The following is a 22,343-nucleotide window of genomic DNA, read 5'->3' on the forward strand; positions in this document are numbered from 1 at the left end:
CAGTCAGTATAAGTGGAGAAATACACACAAAAATAGATGCACCATTTCAGTCTTTCAGGGGGCATCAATAGGCATTTTAGCAAGATAGGAAGCTATATAAACATCAGCAAAATTTATCCTTATATAACTTGCTTGATCTTATGAAGAAATATTCAGAGATCACACTAATACCACAGACACTTCTCCACAATATAATAACAGCAACTACATCTTCAGTCACCGAAGAAGGCAGCTGTGTAGAGGAGAATGAAAAACAGATTTCACCAATGGCATTATATGAGTTTTTCAATGTTCCAATAAATTCTTAGAATTCTGCAAAGGCAGAACTCAGAGAGTTAAAGTAAATAATATTGAGAGTTTGTCATGTGTAACTCATAAATAGGAAATAAGATACAGGAGAGAATGTGAGATAGTGGCAGGCAAAAGAGTACAAATCCTGAAGGAGCAGGGAATGATAAAATGGTGATGGGATTAGAAACAAGATTTCTTTCAGTTCTTCAATAGCTTTGACTCTAAAGGAGCAAGTTGGATTTAGCGTAACATGGTGCAGTTTCTTCTCTGTATAATGAATGTCCTTAGTATTTGGAGTGATTTCCTAGGGCACTTATTTCATTCTTCTTGGTCTTTCATACCCTGCTTGTTATGTATCTACCTAATAAGACAAGGACATTCATTAAAAGAGTTACTCTGCCTGACACTGTTTCTGTTGCTTGTAATTTCTCATTCATAAACTGTCTATGAGAACAATATAGACATCTGGAACTTTAAATTCTAAGGAAAGGCAATTGTGCTATTTCCCTTAGTAGTTTCACCAGGGAAATGGGAGATGAGGTTCCGAGCTGATTGCAAGGAAAGATGGGCCTATCTTCAATGACCTCCAAGCCTACTGATATCTCTCAAGCTATCTAAAAATTTTAATACTACATTCTTATTAAAGATAGTCATCCAAACCAAAATCCAACAGGTAAACCTCAGAGTTAAACTATATCATATATAAAATATGATATGTATATATATATATATGTACACACACACACACACACACACACACACACACACACATATAAAATATTCCATGCCACAAATACAGAATGTACATTCTTCTTAGAAGTCCATGGAATCTTCTTGAAAATTAAACACAAGCTAAAATAAAATCTTAATAAATACAAGAATCAAAACTTCTTTTGTGTCTTCTCACATAGTAAAATAAAAATAGAAATCGACACCAAAAGAAACTGCAGAAATATTTAGAAATTGAACAACACACCCTTTGATCCAACAAGTGGATCATTGAGAAATATCAGGGATTAACTGATTTTTCAAAGTTTGCTAGAATCAATGAAGAAGAAAACAAAGTTTACCAGAACTTTTGGATGCAGCTTTGGCAATTCTCAGAGGATATTTACAGTTGTGAATGCTTCCATCAAAAAGTCTTAAAGACCTTAAATATGTAACCTAATCATGCACCTAAAATAAAAAAAGAACAATCAAAACCCCAAAGCAGTAGATGACAAGTAATAATAAAGGTCAGGCCCAAAATTAGTGAAATGGGGACTTGAAAAGCAATAAATAAAACCAGTCAAAAAGTTGGTTCTTAAAAAATAACATTGACAAGCTTCTAGCAAAAATAATCAAAAGAAAGAGTGAAAACTCCTAAGTTCATAAATTTAGATATGAGTAGATGTGATGCTGTTTATTACAAATTCCAATAAATTGTAAAAGATCATTAAGGAATACTTAGGAAACTTATATTCCAAAAACCACGGAAATCTATAAGGAATGGATAAATTCCTTAGACATACATGGCACACAAAAATCAAGTCAAGTGGAGAGAAACAAGTTAAATGGATTCATAACAATCAGTGAAGCAGAAGTAGCAATAAAATGCTCCCCACAAAGAACAGCACAGGACCAGATAAGTTTGTTACTAAATTCTACCAAATCCTCATGGAAGAGCTAACACAAACACTCTTCAAACCATTTCATAAAATAGAAAGGGAAGGAAATGCTGACAAACTCATTCCACAATGATCCTGATACCAAAATCAGATAAGGACCCAACAATAAGACCACAGACTATTTTCCCTGATGAACATAGACACAGAAATTCTTGCAAACAAATGGAAGAACACGCTATGACCAAGGTAGACATGCAAGGTTAGCTACCATGTGAAAGGCAGCAACTGCAGCACTGCACGTTTGTTGACTTCAGGACAGAAATCACATGATCATCTCAAGCAATGCAGGAAAGGCTTTGGACAAAGTTTAGAAACCTTCATGATAAAAACCTTAAAGAAACTAAGACTATGAAGAACAATTACTTTAGTGTAATAAAAAAAAGCCATGTATTACAAACACATAGCCAATGTTACACTAAATGGGAAAAGCTGGAATCGTTTCCTTTAAAACGTAGAAGAAAGGATCCTCATCCACTCTTATTCCATATACTGCTCAGTCTTTTTGGCTATAGAGAGAACAATACAATATGAAAGGGGATGCAAATTGGAGACAAGAAAGTCAAATTGTCCCTATTTGCATATGACAAATCCTATATATAACAAACCCAAAGAATTCCACCAGAAAATTTTCGAAGTTGTTAAACACTTTCAGAAGAATAGAGTACAAAATCAAAATACAAAACTCAGTAGGTTTTCTGTACATCAACACTGAACTTCCTGGTAAAGAAATGGGTGAGGGGAATCTCATTCACAATCACTCCAAAAAATAAAATAACTAAGGATCAGCCTCACCAAGGATGTAAAGACTTCAACAGTGAAAAATTTAAGATAGTAAATAAATTGAAGAAGACATTGGAAGATGGAAAGATCTCCCACATTCATGAGTTGCCAATATTAATATCATGAAAGTGGCCATATTACCAGAAGTAACCTATAAGTCTTAACAGCATTCAGAGACCTAGGAAAACTAATCATAAAATTGACATGGAGGCATAAGGGATCTGAATAACAAAGCAATCCATACCAAAAACAGCAATATAAAAACAGCAAGGTATCAATATATCTGGTCTCAACTACTTTGTAGAGTCACAATAATAGTCACACTATAATCCCATGCAAAAACAGATACATAGAACAATGGAACACACTAGAGGACCAGATGCAATTCTACAGAGCTAGGGTCATCTAATTTTTGAGAAAGGTGTAAAAAGATGTATTGGAAAAAAGACATCCTCTAACAGTGCAGAAAAACTGCTGTAGGAATATGAGTTTTCAGTAAAAAGTCCATAACTGTACTTAAAGGATCCTCCTGTTTCTCAATTTTTCAGTGTCATGTTTGTTCATTGAGCTATATTTTGGCCTTATCAGTAATAATAAATTGTCTGTATGCAATTTCCAAAAATGTATTTTCTTTATTGTTGATACTCTGAAAATAGCAAGTGACTTTTTTTCAGATGTTATCTTCTCTGTTTGGTTTCTGAGATCTGGTTTTTCTAGCTCTTGGTTTAGTCTAAACTAGAATCCTACCTTTTTAAAATTATGATTTCATATAAACTTTGGAAATTCCACATAATGTATTTTGATAATATTCCTAACACAACTCCTCCCTCAACTCCTCCAAAGCCCTCCTCCTCCTACCCACCTAACTTCAGATTCTCTCTCCCTTTAAAAAACACAACCAAAGCCATCGAGTTCAGATTGTACTGGCAAACTATTTGAGGGCATGAGGCCTGCCCTGAAGTGCCATATCGTTAAAGAAAATTGACTCTCCTACTCCCAGAAGCAATCAAATGCCAATATCTCTCAGCTGGAGTTGAGACTTTGTGGCCACCGCCCCTCCTCCGTGTTGGGAATTTCTCTGGCTTGGGCTCGTGTGTGCCTTGTGCATGCTGTCACAATCTCTGTACATGTGCCTCTACCACGCTGTGTCTGGGGGAAAAAAGTTTCCTTGAAGTCATTGATCACATCTGGCTCTTGAAATATTTCTGCCCCCACTTCCTCATAGATTGCTGAGCCTTGCAAGGCAGAATATTTATAGACATCCCATCTACGTGGGACTGAGCATCCCAATGTTCATTATTCTCTGCATGTTGATCGTTCTGACATCACAGAAGGAAAGAGGTAAAGGGCCACAGTAACAGACCAAAGTCTCTATCTCTGACATTGCTTTTGAAAGTGTTCCACTCACTGAAACTGTGGCTCTTGGAGCAGCTGAACGGTATGCACACATAGAGCACGCCCATCCATGCATTTCTCACACTGTTCTGAGCTGCCATTCATTTGGAACTACAAAATGACTTTAGAATCCATCCAAGAGATATAGCTAAAACAAATTGGAACACTTGTTAAAATACCTTTTCTCTCTGTGGTTTCCCTAGCTCACAACTCTGCATCTTTTAAATGGACACAAAAGCTTGAAATATTTGAATTCAAAGAAAATTCTTAACATTTAGAGTCAGTGAAATCAAGGAGTTATTTCCCCATACAAAACGGAAGAGGTATGTGTGAACAACTGGGCTTTTTCTGACAACCCTATCTCAACTGTCTTTCAGTTAAATGGTCTTAGATTTTAGGATTTGAAACCATTTCCAGAGGTATTTCAAAGGCAGTAAGGGGTTATGCCCTGGAAGCTTTGCCTCTGATTAAAGCCTCTTTTCGTGGGCTTGATGTAAATTGGTATTTGGTTACAGAGAATTTCAGAAGGACCTTAAGCCCTAAATATTTCACTGTGAAACATTGGAGTTTAGTTCTCTGTTTGCAGAACTCTGCATTTGAAGCCACTGTGAACATACAATGTTGCTATGATTGGTTAGGTTTTATTCCAGAAGAGTCATTGAAACAATATAATAGGAGAAATTGCTGCCAAAGACAAGAATTCAAATTTAGAAACCCATTAACAATGAACGTTTTTGAGATTTCTTGACCCCCGAGCCCTCAAATGCCATGGTATTATATTAAAATAAAATCAAAGAAAGTAAACTGTTGTGAGACTCCTCTCAGAATCCCGGAAAATCGCAATCCTATTTGCCCCAATTCAAAGTAAATAAACTTAAGCCCCTGATCCTTTGAAATAAAACTTAGTGGTAGAGAAATTGTGGCGTCCTGGGGAGATCAAATAAGCGTTCTTTGCTGCGGCTACTCCATTCTTTCAGAGGCAGGAAATGCTGGTTTGAGGACTCACAGCCTTGTCCAGACCCATCCATGGTTTCCTTCAGTTTTAGACAATGTAGATGGAGAAAGCCCACAATTACCCAGACTATGAAGGTTCCAAAAGGTAATAAGCCACTGAAGGGCATAATCAAGATTAATTTGCCCTGACTTCAAAATCCCTTCTCTGTAAATCAGAACTTTTCTCTCCATAATTATCAGACTATAATGTTCAATCGATACCACTCAAGTGCTTAACATCATTCTAACAGGCTCTAATCATTGCCTACACACTTGATTAGAAATTAAGAATGGAAAAGTATTAGAACTGCTCATTTCTAGTGTTAATAGTATAAAATTAGTCTTTATAAAATAATGACCCCTTAGAGTTATAAGAATATTGGGGAGCACCTCTCCTTTCACATGGAAAACCACTCAAAGTGCAACTGCCTGGGAGAATTTCTCAAAGATAGATGGTAAGAAAACAGTACTAAATGTGCACCCTAGTCTTTCTTCAATTTTCTTGTCACATACATTGCCAACATGCATATTCTACTCTACGTTACTTTCTCCATGAACTAATCTACTACCTACACCATGAACTATGGACACCAAATCCCATGAAATTACGTAGCTTGGAGTTAAAGTTAAGTTAGAGTTCAAACGACAACTTCCTCCACTACACAAATGTGAGTTATCTGCTGTGTCAATGGCAGCATGAGCCACTGGGAGGAACCCATTCTAAAGCAAGACTTGCCTTGCAGAAGCCGATGACTCTTCTGATACAAAAGCCAGGACAAGGATTCGAGTAGAGCCTGTCACTAGCTATCTCCAACGCAAGGTCAGAAAAATGCAGTGCCTGATGGTGTGTCAATCACAGGTCACAGATGAGCCACACATTCACTATGCATGAAAAAGAATGAACTCCCTTGGTTAATACGAATATCTGCAAAGGCCTATTGGTAAAGACTTGGTCCTCATATCAGAGTGCTGTTGAAACATAAGAATAGGTGGCTAGGTTATTGGGCACTTGCCCCAAAAGAGGATTTTGAGATGCAGGTCTTTTCCTTCCATTCTTTTACTCTCTAGTCACCTGTGCCTCCTTAATGTCACCTAATTACAGATCCAATAGCCATGGGACCAACCAAACACAAAATGAAACATCCAAAATCATGCACCAAACTAAACTCTCCTATTTTTAAAATTATGTCAGGCATTTTATTACATTCATATAAAGATGATGTAAAATTTACTGATTATAACCTATGAGATACTCCTCTGGTGGCCCTGTTACCATCTAGTTACCTTAATTGGGTTCACTTTCCCTGCCACTTAAAGAATTAAAAAGAGGGCAAATCTCAAGTACATCAGGTAACAACAAGAAAAATCAGGGGGCAGGAACAAATAACAAAAAAAAAATGCTTTTATTAGGGATAAGAAAACACACACAGCAAGCACACAGAGGGAAAAAAAAAAAAAAAAACCTCCCCAAAGCAAAGAGGGGCTCAGGAAGTCAAAGCCTGATCCCTCTACAAAAGTTGAGATTTTTAAGAAACGAATTTAAAGTGTCCCCTCCCACCCACAGCTGCCCCAATTTAGGATTGATAACTTTGAAGAAAAAGAGAATGGCTGACTGGCCTGATGGCTGATTGGCCCTCCAATCGTTGTGTGATATGTCCTGATCTGTCCTTGAACTTGTTGACCCAGTCCTCAACAGGGGACCACAGGAGTAAAAAAACTCCAACAAGGCCTTTGTTTTAAGCTGCCAGGCTTTTGTCTCAGGTCAGGAGGGTAAGGAAGAAGCCTGCCATCTTGGAAGTTCACAGTCTTTATTACCTAGTCATGACCATTCCCTCTGTCTGTCTGCCTACCTGGGAATCTGTCTAACTCAGCTCCTCAGCCAGATTTTGAATTCCTGCCCACAATGTACTCAGCACTCACAAATTATAAGATATTCATAATCCCTCATTTCTGTTCATCTGTTGATTTAATTACTCAAGTATAGCCAGTTTCTTTATGGCAAGGACACTCTGCATCTAGAGCATCCACCATCTCAGGGAAGGATCGTCTCAATAAAAGCTGTATGTCAATGAAAATCTGCAGAGAAGGCACAAAATAAAAAAAATAAATTACAAGACAAAGTTAAGTTTCCAGTGACAGAGGAAGCTGTCACCTCGGGAGTTTCCAGGATTTCATGGGAATCGGTTTGAGATGAAGTTTCTTTGAATAAGTACATTTCAAGCTCCATGAAAATAACACTATTAATGCTGTCATTGCAACGGTGTCTGCTCCGTTTGAAAACCTGTACGTAGCATGGTTTTGCTTCTATGTTCTTTTTATTAAAAAGAGAACTGAGGAGTAGATTTGTGGATTAGACAGATACAAATGGAGCAATCCAGGAGATGGCACATTTGGAAGTTAAAAGGAATAAGGAATGAAAGTGACTTTTGTCACAAAATGCCATGTTTCAGAGTAATGAACCCTGACATATATACTTCAAAATACTGATTAGAAAGCAGGTACAAAGGGTTTGGCAACTTAATCACAAATGAACAGAAAGTTAAAATCAAAACAAACAATAAGTGCATACACACACACACACACACACACACACTTTTTTAAAATTTGGTAGTAAAGCTTTTGATTCACCATTCATTACTTATTCAGTAATGTTATCATTAAGTTAGAATTATGTTTCTCACATGGCAAGCAATTATGCAGGTATATTGTATGCTGTAGTCATTAAAGTAAAATGGTTAAGAGCACTGGCTGCTCTTGCAGATGATTTTGGTTTAATTCCCAGCACCCATATCATGGATTATAATAATCAGCAACTCCAATTCCAGGGGATCTAATACTCTTTTTTTACCTTGTGGACACTTTCAGGTCCAAAGACCCTCGGCCCCCAAAATGGCAGTACTGATGACAATGTCCTAAATAGAAGGACTCTGGCCAGGTAAACAGAAGGATTATTTATGGTGGTATTTTATTTGTACTGAAATGTGATTTTAATTGTATGTTAGTAAGTAAAGTTGCCCGGGGGTCAGAGCTATTAGAGCCATAGCAAAAGCTGGGTGGTGGTGGCGCACACCTTTAATCCCAGCACTTTGTAGGCAGAGCTAGGTAGATCTCTGTGTGGTCAAGTATACATCCAGCATTGGAGACACATGCCTTTAATCTCAATACCATAGAAGACCTGGAGGGCTGTACAACAGACAGTGACAAGGCGGTCATGTGGTTGGTTTTACAACCAATAAGAAGGCAGAACAGAAAGTCTATATAAAGACAGACAGGAAGTAGCTCTCTTTTGGAGAGGTCTCTTGGCTTAAGAGGCTAGCTGCAACAGGCGGGTAAGGCTCTTAGCTCTGATATCTTGTCTTTCTTCTTTGCATTAGTTCTGTGTTTCTTATTTAATAAGACAGTTGGTTACATCTACAATTATTATTGGATGGACTAGCCTGAATGTTTCTGTTTACTAGAAAACAAATCTCTTAAGTCAGTGTACAATGGGAACCACCACCCTTAATCCTCCAGAAGCCTTCCTTAACCTTCTCCCAAAGGTCAACTACCTTTGGCAAGGGTACCTAGTGTTGGTTTTATGTGGTGCAATGTTATTCATTAAATGGCTCTGTTTACAGTGCAAGAAAAGCCACAAGGCACAATAAAACCCACTATGAGAGTTTATTAGGAGAAGGGAGGGACAGGAAAGGATGCAATCAGGCCTGTTTGAGAGACATGTGTAGAGAGGAGGGCAGAAGGAGAAGGGGAAAGAAGAAGTGGGAAGGAATCTGTGACTTGCTTTTTATGGATTCCCCTGCACATGCACGTATGGGCTCACATAGCTACACCACATATGTACATAGATTGTGGGATGACGCCGTGTGCAAATTATGTGGCCACACAGTGCATGGATTACTAGGACTTAAGGCCCCTTGCTTGGCTACTGAATAGCACATGTGCAGTCATGTAGCAACATTCCAGACTCTGCTTATTAAAAAAAAAAAATTGCAATTGAACAGGAATGGGGCACTGTATGACCACACATACGCTATTCAGTAGCCAAGTAAGGGGCCTTATGTCCTATGTAATCCGTGCACTGCATGGTCACACAATTTGCATGCAGCATGATCACATAATCTATGCACATGTGTGGCTTAGCTATGTGAGCCCATATGCACATGTGCAGAAGATACATAAAAAGCAGGCCATAGACTTCTCCCCCCTCCTCTTCTTCCCCATTCTCCTTCTTTCTGTCTCCGCACATGTCTCTCAAACAGGTCTGACCACATCCTCTCCTGCCCCCCCCCCTTCTCCTGGTAAACTCTCACAGTGGGTTTTATTGTGCCTTGTGGCTTTTCTCTCAGGTAAACAGTGCCGCTTAATGAATAACATTGCCCTGCCATATAAAACCAACACCTGGTTTGAGATCAACCTGGAAAACTGATATCAGCTCACATCCCCACCCTGCTGATTATCATATAAAATCTGCTTATTTTCTGCCATTTTGCTCTTCTCTGTGACCCCACATCTGAGTAGAAATCAGCATACCAAAGCTATACTGAGCCCCATGTTACTACAGCACTATTCACAATAGCTAAGACACAGACTCAATCAAATTGTCCCTCAAGAAATGAATAGACACAGAGAGATGGCCTTCACATTTTTATCCCCAATCAATCTCTCTTTCTGCCCCCAGAGCACTCTAGTTCAGTATCTTTCTGCACCAGTGCTTATAGGTACCAGTCTCATACATGGTGCACAGATATACATGCAGACAAAATACCCATACATACAGAATTTAAATAAATGAATGCATTTTAAAGAATAATGATGTTAATAATAAAAAGCAATTTGAATGTGATCCCAATTGAAAAACTAATTATGTTCTTCACAACTCTGGTATCAGGGATCACGTGGAAGCAAAAGAGGACCTGGGTAGCCACAGCAAACTCTAATGCAAAGACCAAACCTGGAAACTTCATAGTCTCTTATTTTAAGAACTATTACAAAGTAATAGCAATCAACAGCAGATTTTTGATGTAAAATTGGACATATAGAGTAATGGAACAGAATATAAATCTCAGGAATAAATGCATACATATACAGGCAGAAGATTCTCCCCAAGTGGCAGAAACACACACTGGAGAAAAGACAGTCTTTTCAGAAAGGAAACTTGGAAAACCAGATGTAACTAGTAGAAGTCTCTCACTTAAGCTCTGTCTCTCACCCTCTACCATAATCAATTCACAATGGATCAAACATACATACATAAAACCTAAAACTATGAAACTACCTCAGAATAAAACGGAACAAGTGTGTAGGCAGAATTTTCCTGTCCCAACTGCCTGCTCCCAAATAACCAACACTTTATATTACTTTATATAACCAAGGCTTTATATTACTTATAAATGATCAGCTGATAGCACAGGCTTGTTACTAGCTAACTCTTCCATTTAAATTAACCCATACGTCTTGTCTATGCTTCACCACATGGATCATGGCTTGCTACCTAAATTTCTAAATGTCCTGTTTTCTCAGCAACTGGCTAGCATCTCTATTGACTCTGCCTTCTTCTTCCAAGAGTCCTCTATTTCTGGCTGTCCTGTCTTTACTTCCTGCCTGGCAACCAGCCTGACAGATTTTTATTAACCAATGAGAGTAATACATAGTTATAGTGTACAAAAGGATTATTTCACAGCACAAATGCTTCAAGATATTAATGTTGGCAATATTTGCTTCATAAGATCCCAAAAACAAAAGCAAAAGGCAAAAAAAAACCAGAAAAAGTGAAATTACTTCAAATTAAAAAGCAAGAAAATAACCAAAAGACTAAAAATAACCTGCAGAGAAGGTGGAAAGGGTGTGTCAATGACCTATCAGGAAAAGGATCAATGTCTAAAATATATTTGTAGCTGAAAAAAAACTTAAAGACAAGTCACCTGAGTTAGAAATGGTCCTGAATTTCAATGGACTCATATTTAAGAAACCACAGTTGATTCACAAACTTATTAAAAATGCTCTCTATTTTAACTATTCTGGAAAGACAAATTGAAACTACATTTTAATGTTAGCTCACCAAAGTCAGAATAATTATTATCAAATGAACAAATTCTTCTGCAGATAGCAACAAGGGGACCCTTACACATTCTTACTGGGGATGTGTGTAGTCAGAAGATTTTCTGTGTCCCGCCCAGTCCACAGCCACTCAGACTTAAGTAAATACACAGAAGCTTATATTAATTAAAACTGCTTGATCATTACCTCAGGCCTATCACTGACTAGCTCTTACACTTAAACTCAGCCCATTTCTGTTAATCTATATGTTGCCATGTGTTCCATGGCTTTACCTGTGCACCATTACATGCTGCTCCCTGGACAGCTGGCTGGTGCCTCCCCCGCCTTCTTCCTGTCTCTCTCTTGAATTTCCCACCTACCTCTAAGATGCCCTGTCATAGGATAAACAGCTTTATTTATCAGCCAAGCAGAGAAACACATATTTTCAGCATACAGAAAAACATTCCCCCATCAGATATGACCTAGTGCAGCCATTATTGAGAATAGAGAAGCTGCTTTACAAACTTATACTAAAATGATCATATTAGAGAATACCACATTTGAGTGGAAATCAGCATTACAAAGTTGTACTGTTACAACAGTACTATCCATGTTACTACAGCACTATCCAAAAAACCTAAGACACGGACTCAATCTAAGTGTCTCAAAAAAAAAATGAATAGACACAGAAACTATGGCATATAAACACCATGAAATATTATTCTATCATCAAGGAAAACAAAATCTTGACATTTACTAAAATTGTGGTGGAATTTAAGGGCATTGTCATTGTCCTAAGCCAAACAAAGAAAGACAAACATCTCCCATTCTCCTTTATATTTGGATGCTGAAAAAGTCAACCTTAATATACAGTAACAACATTGAACACTTGGTAAAGTCATGGAGGGAAGATGGGTAAAAAGAGGCTGGATAATGAGTAGTAAAACACAGTTACACAGAAAGAAGTTTCTGGTGCTGCACAACACAGAAGGATAATTGTAGTCTGCAGTAAGCTGTTATGTGTTTTATGAAGATGTAGAGAAGAAAAACCAAGGGGTGCCAAAGAAATGAAAAAAGGAAGTGTTATCTATGATCAGAGTATATATTATGTGGGATTGAAATATCATACTAAAATTCATTATTGTATGTGTAATGTTCATACATGTTAATAAAGGATGAAAAATGACTCTTTACACTCATGAAGTCAATATACAACCTCACACAGAATAAAACTCATTGAAGCCTTGTTGTGCTATGAATGAGAATGGCCCCCACAGGTTTAGAAATTTGAATACTTAGTCACTAGAGAATGTCACTACTTGAGAGGTATTAGGAAGTATGGTTTCATTGGAGGAAGTGTGTCACTGGGGGTGGGCTTTGGAGTTTCAAAAACTCAAGCAAGGCCCAGTATTTTCCTCTTCCTGTTGCCTGCAGATTCAAATGTAGAAATCTCAACTACTTCTCCAGCACCATTCTGACTGTATACCACTATGTTAATAATGGACTAAACCTCTAAAACTGTAAGCCACCACCAATTAAATATTTCCTTTATGAGTTGCCACAATCATGGCAACTATTAACAGCAATAGAACACTGACTAAGACAAGCCTATAAGCTAGAAAAAGAGTTGGTTTTGAATTGGTCACACCAATTTGACAAGAGAAAATTAGTTTTGCAAAAATTTCTTAGACTATTTGGGATAATAGCATATATTTATTGAATTTTATTAAATGAATACTTACTGGACCCACATTTTGCTCCTCACAGTGTGCTATGTGTAAAGTTGTACCATTGAAAAAGACAGACACAATCCTTCCTATGGTAGTGAGTATTAACTGCCAAGTTGAGAGAACTGAGAATTACCTGGAAGATGTGTCTCCAGGTATGCCTGTGATGAGTTGCCTTGGTTATGATTGAGGAGGAAAGATCCGGTCACTATGGTTGGAACCATTCCCTGGTTGGGATCTTGACTGAATGAAATTGAAACAGGAAGCTGAATACTGTTCTCATTCCTACTTATGGATACTGTGTCCAGCTAGTTCAGGTTCCTGCCACTGTGACTTCCTGCTGTGATACACTATAACATAGAACTTTACGCTTAATAACAATTATTTTTGTAAGAGTATTGTATCACACAATAGGAAAAAAAGTACCTAAAGCAATAAACCTCATAAATTTTAAAATTTGGCAGCCAAATCTGAGTAGAGTGTAAGTTCATTTTCCAAAACTCAATTATCAAGTTTATTGTCCAACAAAAATAAGGTGGTTGTTGTATCTCTCCAGTAATGGGAATCATCAATGTTGTTTCTAAACTCAAATGACATCTAAGATTTCTTTAACTTATACTGTCTGTGTTCAAAATTACTTAGGTCTTGGAATGAAATCTATAATTTCCTAATCTATCACATGTGTGCAGTGTGATTTAAAATACAAAATACATTCCTTGATCAAGCATCAGTCAGAAAACAAACACTTCTAATACAATGTAGTGTATTAGAAAGCAGTGACCCTAGTATTCCAGGTAAAATACTTGCTCAAGCAGTTGCCTATTTGAGACTTCAGTGACAGATGGTTGTCACTCAGGACAGTGGTCAGAAAAGTAGATGCTTGCTTGTAGCTATCATTAACTTATATAAGAAAGCCAAATGCTAAATAAGTCAACTTAGTCCATTATTAAAGATGAAAAGGGGAAATGTTAATGAAAAGAAATATTGCGTCTGAGATCTGTAATCTAATGTGACTGCACATCTATTAATTTGGGCTCCCATGGGCAGAAGCCAACTGCTTCAGCAAATCAACAGCCCAGATATACTGAGACCTTTCCAGTATGTTTCATAAAAGTTCATTGCTAAATAAAAGAGTCTTCTTGGGGGCAAAGCCCAAATTAGGACTATTGCCTACTCACAAGGTGGGTGCTGTGAATGTGTGGGAAATGGGCACTGATTAAGTAAATGAGATCTCAAACCTATTAATCACATCTTCAAAAAAATAAATCAAGATTTGAGAAGGAGCCTGTTTCTAAACCTCTTGTGACTCGAGTTGTAAAGTGCTGTCAAAACAGTTTGGTTCATCAGGCTGTGAATGCAGAAAGTCTATGGCACCCTCCAACTCCGTGTTAAACCGGTAGAATTAAGCAATTAATCACACAGTCCTTCAAATGGCATCTCCCCCCCCCCCCGTTAAAAAGAATGAAATAAGGCTGAGGAGATAGCTCAATTAGGAAAATGGTTGCCTCATAAGCTCAAAGATGTGAGTTTGACCCTGCATCCACAAAAAAACCTGGGTGTGATAGCACACATTTATAATCTTGCCAGGGAGGGGGAAACAGACATGCTACCTGGCTTGCTGGGCAGCCATCCCAAGAAAGAGCCCCCCCCCCGAGCTTATAGAGAGATTTTTTTTGTCTTAAAAAAACAAAATAAACAGTTCTTGGGAAATGAAAATTCAGTGCTGACTTCTGCCTTCCACATGCATAAGTACAGGTGTGCACTCATACATGCATAAATATGCAAACAGACACACACATGAGAGAGAAAGGGGGAGGGAGAGACTTGGAGAGAGAAGTAAAATCATCAGCTAAATTTATTAAAAGTCTGAAGTAAACTGAAAGGTAAAATGATTTAAGACAGAATACTACTTTACCTCTAGCTTCTTTTCAGTTTATGGCACAGCAATTTCCTAGCTTGGGTATTGTTTGCCAATAAAAAATATTCATCAACTTGGAAACATTTTCATTCCTCTAAAGATTAAATATTGATGCCTCTGTACAATGTGCAATGATTGTATTTTCTCCACATTTATGTTAACTTCATTATATCTCATTTATGACAAAAATGTTTTCCCATATTATGTTCACCCTATTCTTTTACTTTGAATCATTTAAAAGATCTAGTAAGATACCATGTTCATAATGCACTTTACGACCAATAAACTACAAAAATTTTGATCTCTAACTGGTGCATTTTTAGTCAATACTCATAGCAGTACTTCCTTTCCTTTATAGAAAATGGTATTAACAATACCAATAATTTTCTTTTTTATTATCCCTTACTGGAGTCTCTGTAATAACCTTAAGTATAGATAGGGAAGACTGAAAACAGGATGAAATCTATTATCTGCTTTATTGCTAGAGAAATATGCTTTCAAAATCAATCATCAAACTCAAGTGATTTGGTAAATTAGATCAGTGGTTCAACACTTGTCCTCATCATTACTCCTTGCAAGAAAACCTTTAATGTATTTTTTCCTAATCTATGTAAATTTTTAAACACTATGCTTTGTGGCTATTGATGTATTTTAACCCTTTTGGAGGACCATGAATTATTGCAGTAGAGGTGATTTCTACCTATATAAGAAGATTTACACAACATCAAGACAGTCAAAACTCCAGCTTGGATAGGGAAGGGGCTCCCAAGGCCCACCATGATTGGCGGAGGAGCTACTGGCAGTTTACAGGTGCAGAGGGAGGGAAAGTCATTCTCCCTTGAAAACATGGCAGCTGGAAGGTTCTCATACAATACACCTCCACACAAAAGATGAACATAGGGAAAATTATGAGTATTGTGTACGACATCTCTCATACTGGCTTACTTCTAGTTCACAAGGTGCTGCCCATCTGTGAAGACTGTATTAATCACTTAACTAACCTACATTCTCATCATTGGTTTTCTGCAATTATCTTCCTCGATAACTATGTGACATCTAGAGAGGAAGGTTGTCTGGGTCACATCTTCTAATTACAAGTTCAGGAGATAAATCTGAAATACACTGAGAACAAGAGACAGTTTCTAGCGGAACTGAGTACGAGAAGAGAAACTTCTCTACAGGCTGTCATCCTTCCTGCAGACAACCTTTCACTTTAGATCTCCTGTGCAAGTGCTGTTCATGGCTCAGAAAATTGGACTTGTATTGAAATATAGACTAAATTCTCCTAAAGGGTTGTCTGTAAGCAGTGTTGCAAGGCAATGCCTTATTCTGTGTCCCAAATACTTGAATGTGTAAACAAAATTAGCCCTAAATTGTGTTTTCAATGGTCATTACAGAATTGATACCATACAGGACTGTTTTTGGTCTTCAGAAATTGTATAATTATGATGCATCATATTAAATCATGCACCAGCTGGTGTATACATCCCAGAACAAATGGGTCATGGTGACTTTCCTGGCCTTTGAGCTGACAAGAGCATTCATGCAGTGGCTTTTCCATGGAGTAAAGTAAGGACACAGACTCATCACCTTGTCTTTTATTCTAAGCATCACAAACTGCAACTTTGATAATGAACCTTGTACTTACTCAAATAATTCTAAGCATTACTAATATTCATAAAGTACAATGTAGAATCTTGACTTATTGTTATACAAACAATCCCTCAAGTAATTCTGCCTGCTGTTTATACATTTATTAAAGAAATTAATTTAAAGTCAACATCTCTACATCATCTTTTTATCGCCATAGGCTTATCCTCATATATACCAACATCATTTCATTAATAGTAAGTGAAATAAATTTTAAGTGTGCTCTTCATTTAGCATATGTTAATTCTCACAAGATCATCACCTTTTCTTAATCAGTCACATTCTGTAGAAGAGGCCAATCTGGGTGCTGTGTTATACAAGTGATTCTATTCTTTCAAATAAGATCTTTAATGTAAAGCAGACTGGTCTGGAACTCCTCAAATACTCCATTTCGGCATCAATTTCCTAAGTGGTGGGACTTATACAGCTCATCCACAGGTTTAAAATAGCACTCATTGCAGGGGTACAGTGCCAATATAATTAATATGTATAGAGATTATATTATGATAAAGAATTCAAGCAAATTCAAAGGATGCAGGAAAAATTGATGTTTGGGTATCCAAGCTGTCATGGTGGTAAAATGAAGCATTTCTCATATGCCCACTTAGATTAATATGAGTTTTCAGCACCAGCCTCCGGATGCTCACTTCATTGTAATTTTCCAGAGGTGATTGTTCATTTTTACACTCAATGTATGAAATGCTGTCAGTTGTAGCTATGGGCTTCCTGAGGGTTTTATCAGACAGTAATTATTAGATAATCTTAACTACTGGAGAAATCTCTAAAATAGAAGCAGAAGTCAGATTCCTGGTCACCACTGGATGCATCCCACATCACGGAAGGAAAGTTCGTTTCTATTAACTTCCTTCACTTTGCTATGGCCTTGAATTTTCTCCTCTGTCTGTCAAAGTATGTCAAGACAGTCGCACAGATGGCAAAAGCCAAACAGCAACACAGAACGTTGACTTAAGCTGCAGAAAGCATTTCAAGGAGAGTTCCAACAATCCAGAGGCTGGTTGCATGGGCAATTGTCTTAATGAACTGTAATTGAGGTTAGAAGACACAAGGAGAATCAAGGTGAGGCCCAGAGGGCAGAAGGGAGACCTCAGGGGAAATCTGGGTTTATTCTTAAAATTGTTTTAATTTTCTTTGTCATAAAATCTTTCGATACAAAATTGTGCTGATGACATGTCCTTGAACCACACAACAGTTTTATCAAAATGCAGTGAGGGTACCACTGTAGAAGAATAGAAACTAAAATATAGAGGTTTGTTTAGGGAAAAGAGAAAATATGAATGACAATGTGCACATTACCTATAGATTTTCCAATAAACAAAGGCTACAGTTTTCTTCTAAATTGAAAATTGCTCAAGACCATTAGTGAATTAGATGATAGCTGATGAATTTGATTAATTCTAAAAAGATTTTTTTTACTATAGTTCATATTACAATATGTCTTGTTTGGACTTAAAGGATACTTATTTTTCCATTAAAATGCAAATGCCTGAATGAAATTAACACACAAAAAGATAATAATAAATTTGTGTCTCACATGCTGAATTTGACCTTTAATCTGTTTTCTGTAGAAAAGAAAACAGACAAAATAAGTATTAAGTATGAGATACTCAGGATGTATCCAGTAGGCACACTGTTAACATGAAAATAGATGATTAATGATTAAAAAGTCACAATGTACATACAAGTAGCATTATACAGACTGAGAAGATTGTATATATATTTAGGAATATATATGTATGTACATATACATATATATAGGTAACAACCATTCATGTAAAAAGCAGCCATGAATTTGAAAGAGAGCAAGAAGGAGTATATTAGAGTGTTTAGAAAGAAGAAAGAAAAGGGAGAAATGATTTAATTATACTCTCAAGAAATAAAATTAATAATTTTACAAGTTCCAATGCCTGGAAGATTTTCACGTTAATAGAAGATGAAAGATGTTTAGCTGAATTATAAATCAATGATTTAGAGAGTCATTTTTCTAGTCAACCTTGCGAGCTGAGACCTTGTGTAATTCACAAGATAATAGAGCACAGCTTCCTGAACCTCTTACCATGCAGAAAACAAGCATGAACTGGACTTCCAAATCTCTGAACGAGGGATAGAGCCACCAGGTGGCCCTGGGAATAGAACTTAACAGTTAAGTTAGTTTAAGCAATAAAAATGATAACAGCAACAGCCTCAAAAAAAGAAGAATCAGTTCTTTGCCCTTGGCTGTATCTAAGTCTCCTCTAGCTGTGCTGTGTATTTAGAATTCTCAAAGTCACGTCTAGGTCTACATGCTTTGCCTTAGTGATCTCCCCATTGACTCCTAATGCAAAGGTCCTTGGATGATCTATGACCCCCGATCATCACCATCAGTCAAGATCTTTCTTCCGAGTTCAGACTCATACATCCAATCAGTCCTTCCTGCTATCCAGAGAGAATGCTCTAAAGGAAATTCAAGCCCAGCAGTTTGAATCTATCATTTTCCTCCAACCCACTTCTCATCTGTAACTGCTCTGCCGCATCAAGTAGGAGTTCTACCTTGTTTGTGGGTATAGATATAGGTTTCAGCCAAAAATAGGTGGCTTCCCCCCCCCCCACAACCCATTCTTTAATTGCTATTTTTTTTTAAATCTCATTCTTAAATCTTAAAGGTATCTCCATCCCTGCATCTGTAACATATCTGCCAGCCTTGTCTGGGCTAGACTCTCCTCCTGGAACCTTGACACAACATCCCATTGGCCACTTCTTCCTCTTTACTTAATGCTCCAATAATTCGTTGTTATTAAAAAGCAAAATAAAATGATTTTACTAAAATGAAGATTTATTTCCCTATACCACACAAAAAGAAATCTAACAAATGCTATCACTATTGTACTTAAGGCCCCAACCCCTTTTCCTCCACTGCCGCCTTCTACAATCTCATTTTCTTTGACCAGGCCCTGTAAAGTCCTGTGACCTCGTGTGTCAACTCTTTGGGCCATGCTTCAGCCTCCATTAGCCTCGTAGTTTTTTTCATGACTGCCTAACCTTTTCCACCCATGTGCGTCTTTCAGACACCAGATACATCCATTTATTTTAATAGAAGTCTGTCTGGAGCCCTCACATTTAATGATGTCTCTTCTCTACTAATCTTGTGTTCCTTTTTTTTCAATCCTAGTGCTTGTCAAATTTCTCTTTTATACATTTGTGAGGTCTTCTTTGTGCTGTTTGCCCATCCCATGTCCATGCTTCTTGTCCATGCCTTCCTTGTTGGCTTTATTCTTGACAAGAACAAGGAGAACAGGTGCAGAAATAAACAAGGAAAATAAAAGGAAACAAACAAACGATGGTGTATGGTCTTCTGGCAACACCAAGCATGTGTGCTTCACCTGACAAAGACATGACTAAACTCTATTCGGCCATAAAAAAGAATGAAACCTTGCCACATACATCAACATGGTTGAAACCAGTGGTTAAGCTACATCCAAAAAGACACAGGTAAGTGGCATGATTTCCCCTTCTGTAGAATCCAGAAAAGCTGGTCTCAAGAAGACTTGAGAGTGGAAGGCTTGATCACAGAGGCGCAGTAGAACAGAATCAAAGAAGGGATTTAAAATTCTATGAGCCATAAATTGCAGTTAGGTAGGTGAAATAATTTCTGTGGTTCCTTTATTCAACAGGGTTACCACAGATAATAATAATGCTCAGTGTAACTCAGAAAAGTTAGAAGAAAGGGTGTCTAACTCTTTCACCACAGAAAAATGATAACTATTTGAGAATATGGATGGTCTATACTTACCTCGGTTTGAATGTGCACATTCATAATGCCCAAATGTATTGAAATATCATATCACACCCATAAAATGTATTATTCTGGTGTCACTGAAAAGAAAACAACTGATAGAAAGGATGCGGAGAAAGTGAAATGTGTGTGCAGTGCTTTGAGAGATAGGAAGTAGTGTAGCCATTAATGAGCATAGTACAGAAATGCCTCAAAAATAAAATAAGAATAGATTTATTAAATGAGCAATGCTAGCTTATACACGTGCTTTAGATAATTGAAATCAGTATCACAATAAGATATGCGAACTCCTGGGTTTCGTGTGGCATTACTCATTAATAGACAAGAGATAGAAGCAATCTAAATGGCCATCAAGAGGTGGATAGATAAAGAAAATCACACACACACACACACACACACACACACACATACACACACACACACACACGTGCACACATGCAAACACACACAGAAACCATTAAAAGAAGGAAGGAAACCCTGCAATATGCTTCAATAAGGAAGACTGAGGTCAGTATGCTAAATGAAATAAGACAGATATAAAATGAAGAAGACTTCATTTTTCCATATAGATGATGTCTGTGAGTAGTCAAGCTTCTAGAAGCAGAAAGAAGAATGAGGATATGTGGGGTTATGTTTAGGATATATGTAGCCTGTGGTTTGCAGGATGAAAAAGTTCTAAAGATTTGTAGAACAGATATATATCTATATCTATATCTATATCTATATCTATATCTATATCTATATCTATATATATATATATATATATATATATATAGATATATATAGATATATATATATAGAGAGAGAGAGAGAGAGAGAGAGATCATTAACACAATTGAATTGTCCACTCAAACAAAGCTAGGATGGTTTGTGCTTCATGTATACACAACCATGAAAAAAGGTTAGAAAATCAGAAGAAAGGCCTGTGAGATGGCTCAGTGGGTAAGGTACCTGTCTCCAAACGTGGTGACCTCATTTTGATCAGCAGGATCTAGGTGGTGAAAGGAAAGAAGCCACTCTCCATGTTGTCCTTCCTCTGACCTCCATATGTGTACTGCAACATGTACATGCCCTGTCCTCCCCTCCATCAACACTCACACAATAAATAAATGCTAAAACTTTTTCAATGGAAATGCAACAATGCACTGATGTATTTACCGCTTTACAGCTTTAGCAGTGCAGCGTTTATATGGTTCAGCTTAAAATGTCACATAAAATGGCTTCCTACCCAAGCGTTCATTAGTAAGAATGCTTATTTATTTGAGCAAGCATCCTGGAGCTTTTTCTCTTCTTTAACAATGCACATAATCATAAAGAATAAAACAGCAAGCATTAAGTTTGGGGCTTGTCTAACTTCACAGCATCCAACAAAAATACGTTTAGCAACATTTGCATATATAAAGCTAGAATTTAGGTCAGGGCTACAGCTCACCATCTACAGAGGCGAGGGGAAAGCTGAGGAAGAAAGGATTAAAAATAGAAAAAAAAGCAGAGGGCAAAGGATCCTTGAGAGACATTAACAATAAGAGTCTCGAAAGCAAGAACTAGACTAGACTAGAAAGTTTGAAAGGTCACAGAGGATACCCAGGCTTAGGTTAACCATCACGGGCACATTCTCAGAGGCAGCAAAGGAAAAAGACTTTTGCACTAAACAGAGGCTTGAAGTCTTGTTTCTTATTTTAGCACGAAATCGCATCCCATTCTCGTAGGAGAATTCTTCTTCTGTGTTTTATAATGCATCATTGATGTTCTACATAGGGAAGAACAGAATTAAATCAAATTCTAAAGCACAGTGTGATGTAAATTGGGGGATTCATTTGTAAATTCACTTTTTAAAAGACAGCAGCATTTAAAAAAAAACTAGTTACTAAAATTCACACAGCTTACCATGCAGAGGGAAGAAAACATCACTGGAAAGTTGAAATGACATTTATGCTTTAGAAAAATTACATAAGGAGGCTTTCATCTAATTCCTGTAGAGTCAATAATGAGAACCAATTCCCATGTTTAACTGAAAAGAATAAAGCAAATAACATCCAAATGCAAATGAATTTTTCTTTTAATGATCAGGTGAGTGTCACTCAAAATCATTGAACATA

At 37.2% G+C, this 22,343-nt stretch overlaps 1 pseudogene; it reads left to right on the forward strand.

The window, feature by feature from the left end:
* The window catches only part of LOC131926149 (small ribosomal subunit protein uS5-like), a 93,109-nt pseudogene that overhangs the window by 47,621 nt on the left and 23,145 nt on the right, over positions 1-22,343 (forward strand).

This window comes from Peromyscus eremicus, chromosome 16_21 (assembly GCF_949786415.1).
Source record: "Peromyscus eremicus chromosome 16_21, PerEre_H2_v1, whole genome shotgun sequence".
Classification (NCBI taxonomy): Eukaryota; Metazoa; Chordata; class Mammalia; order Rodentia; family Cricetidae; genus Peromyscus; species Peromyscus eremicus.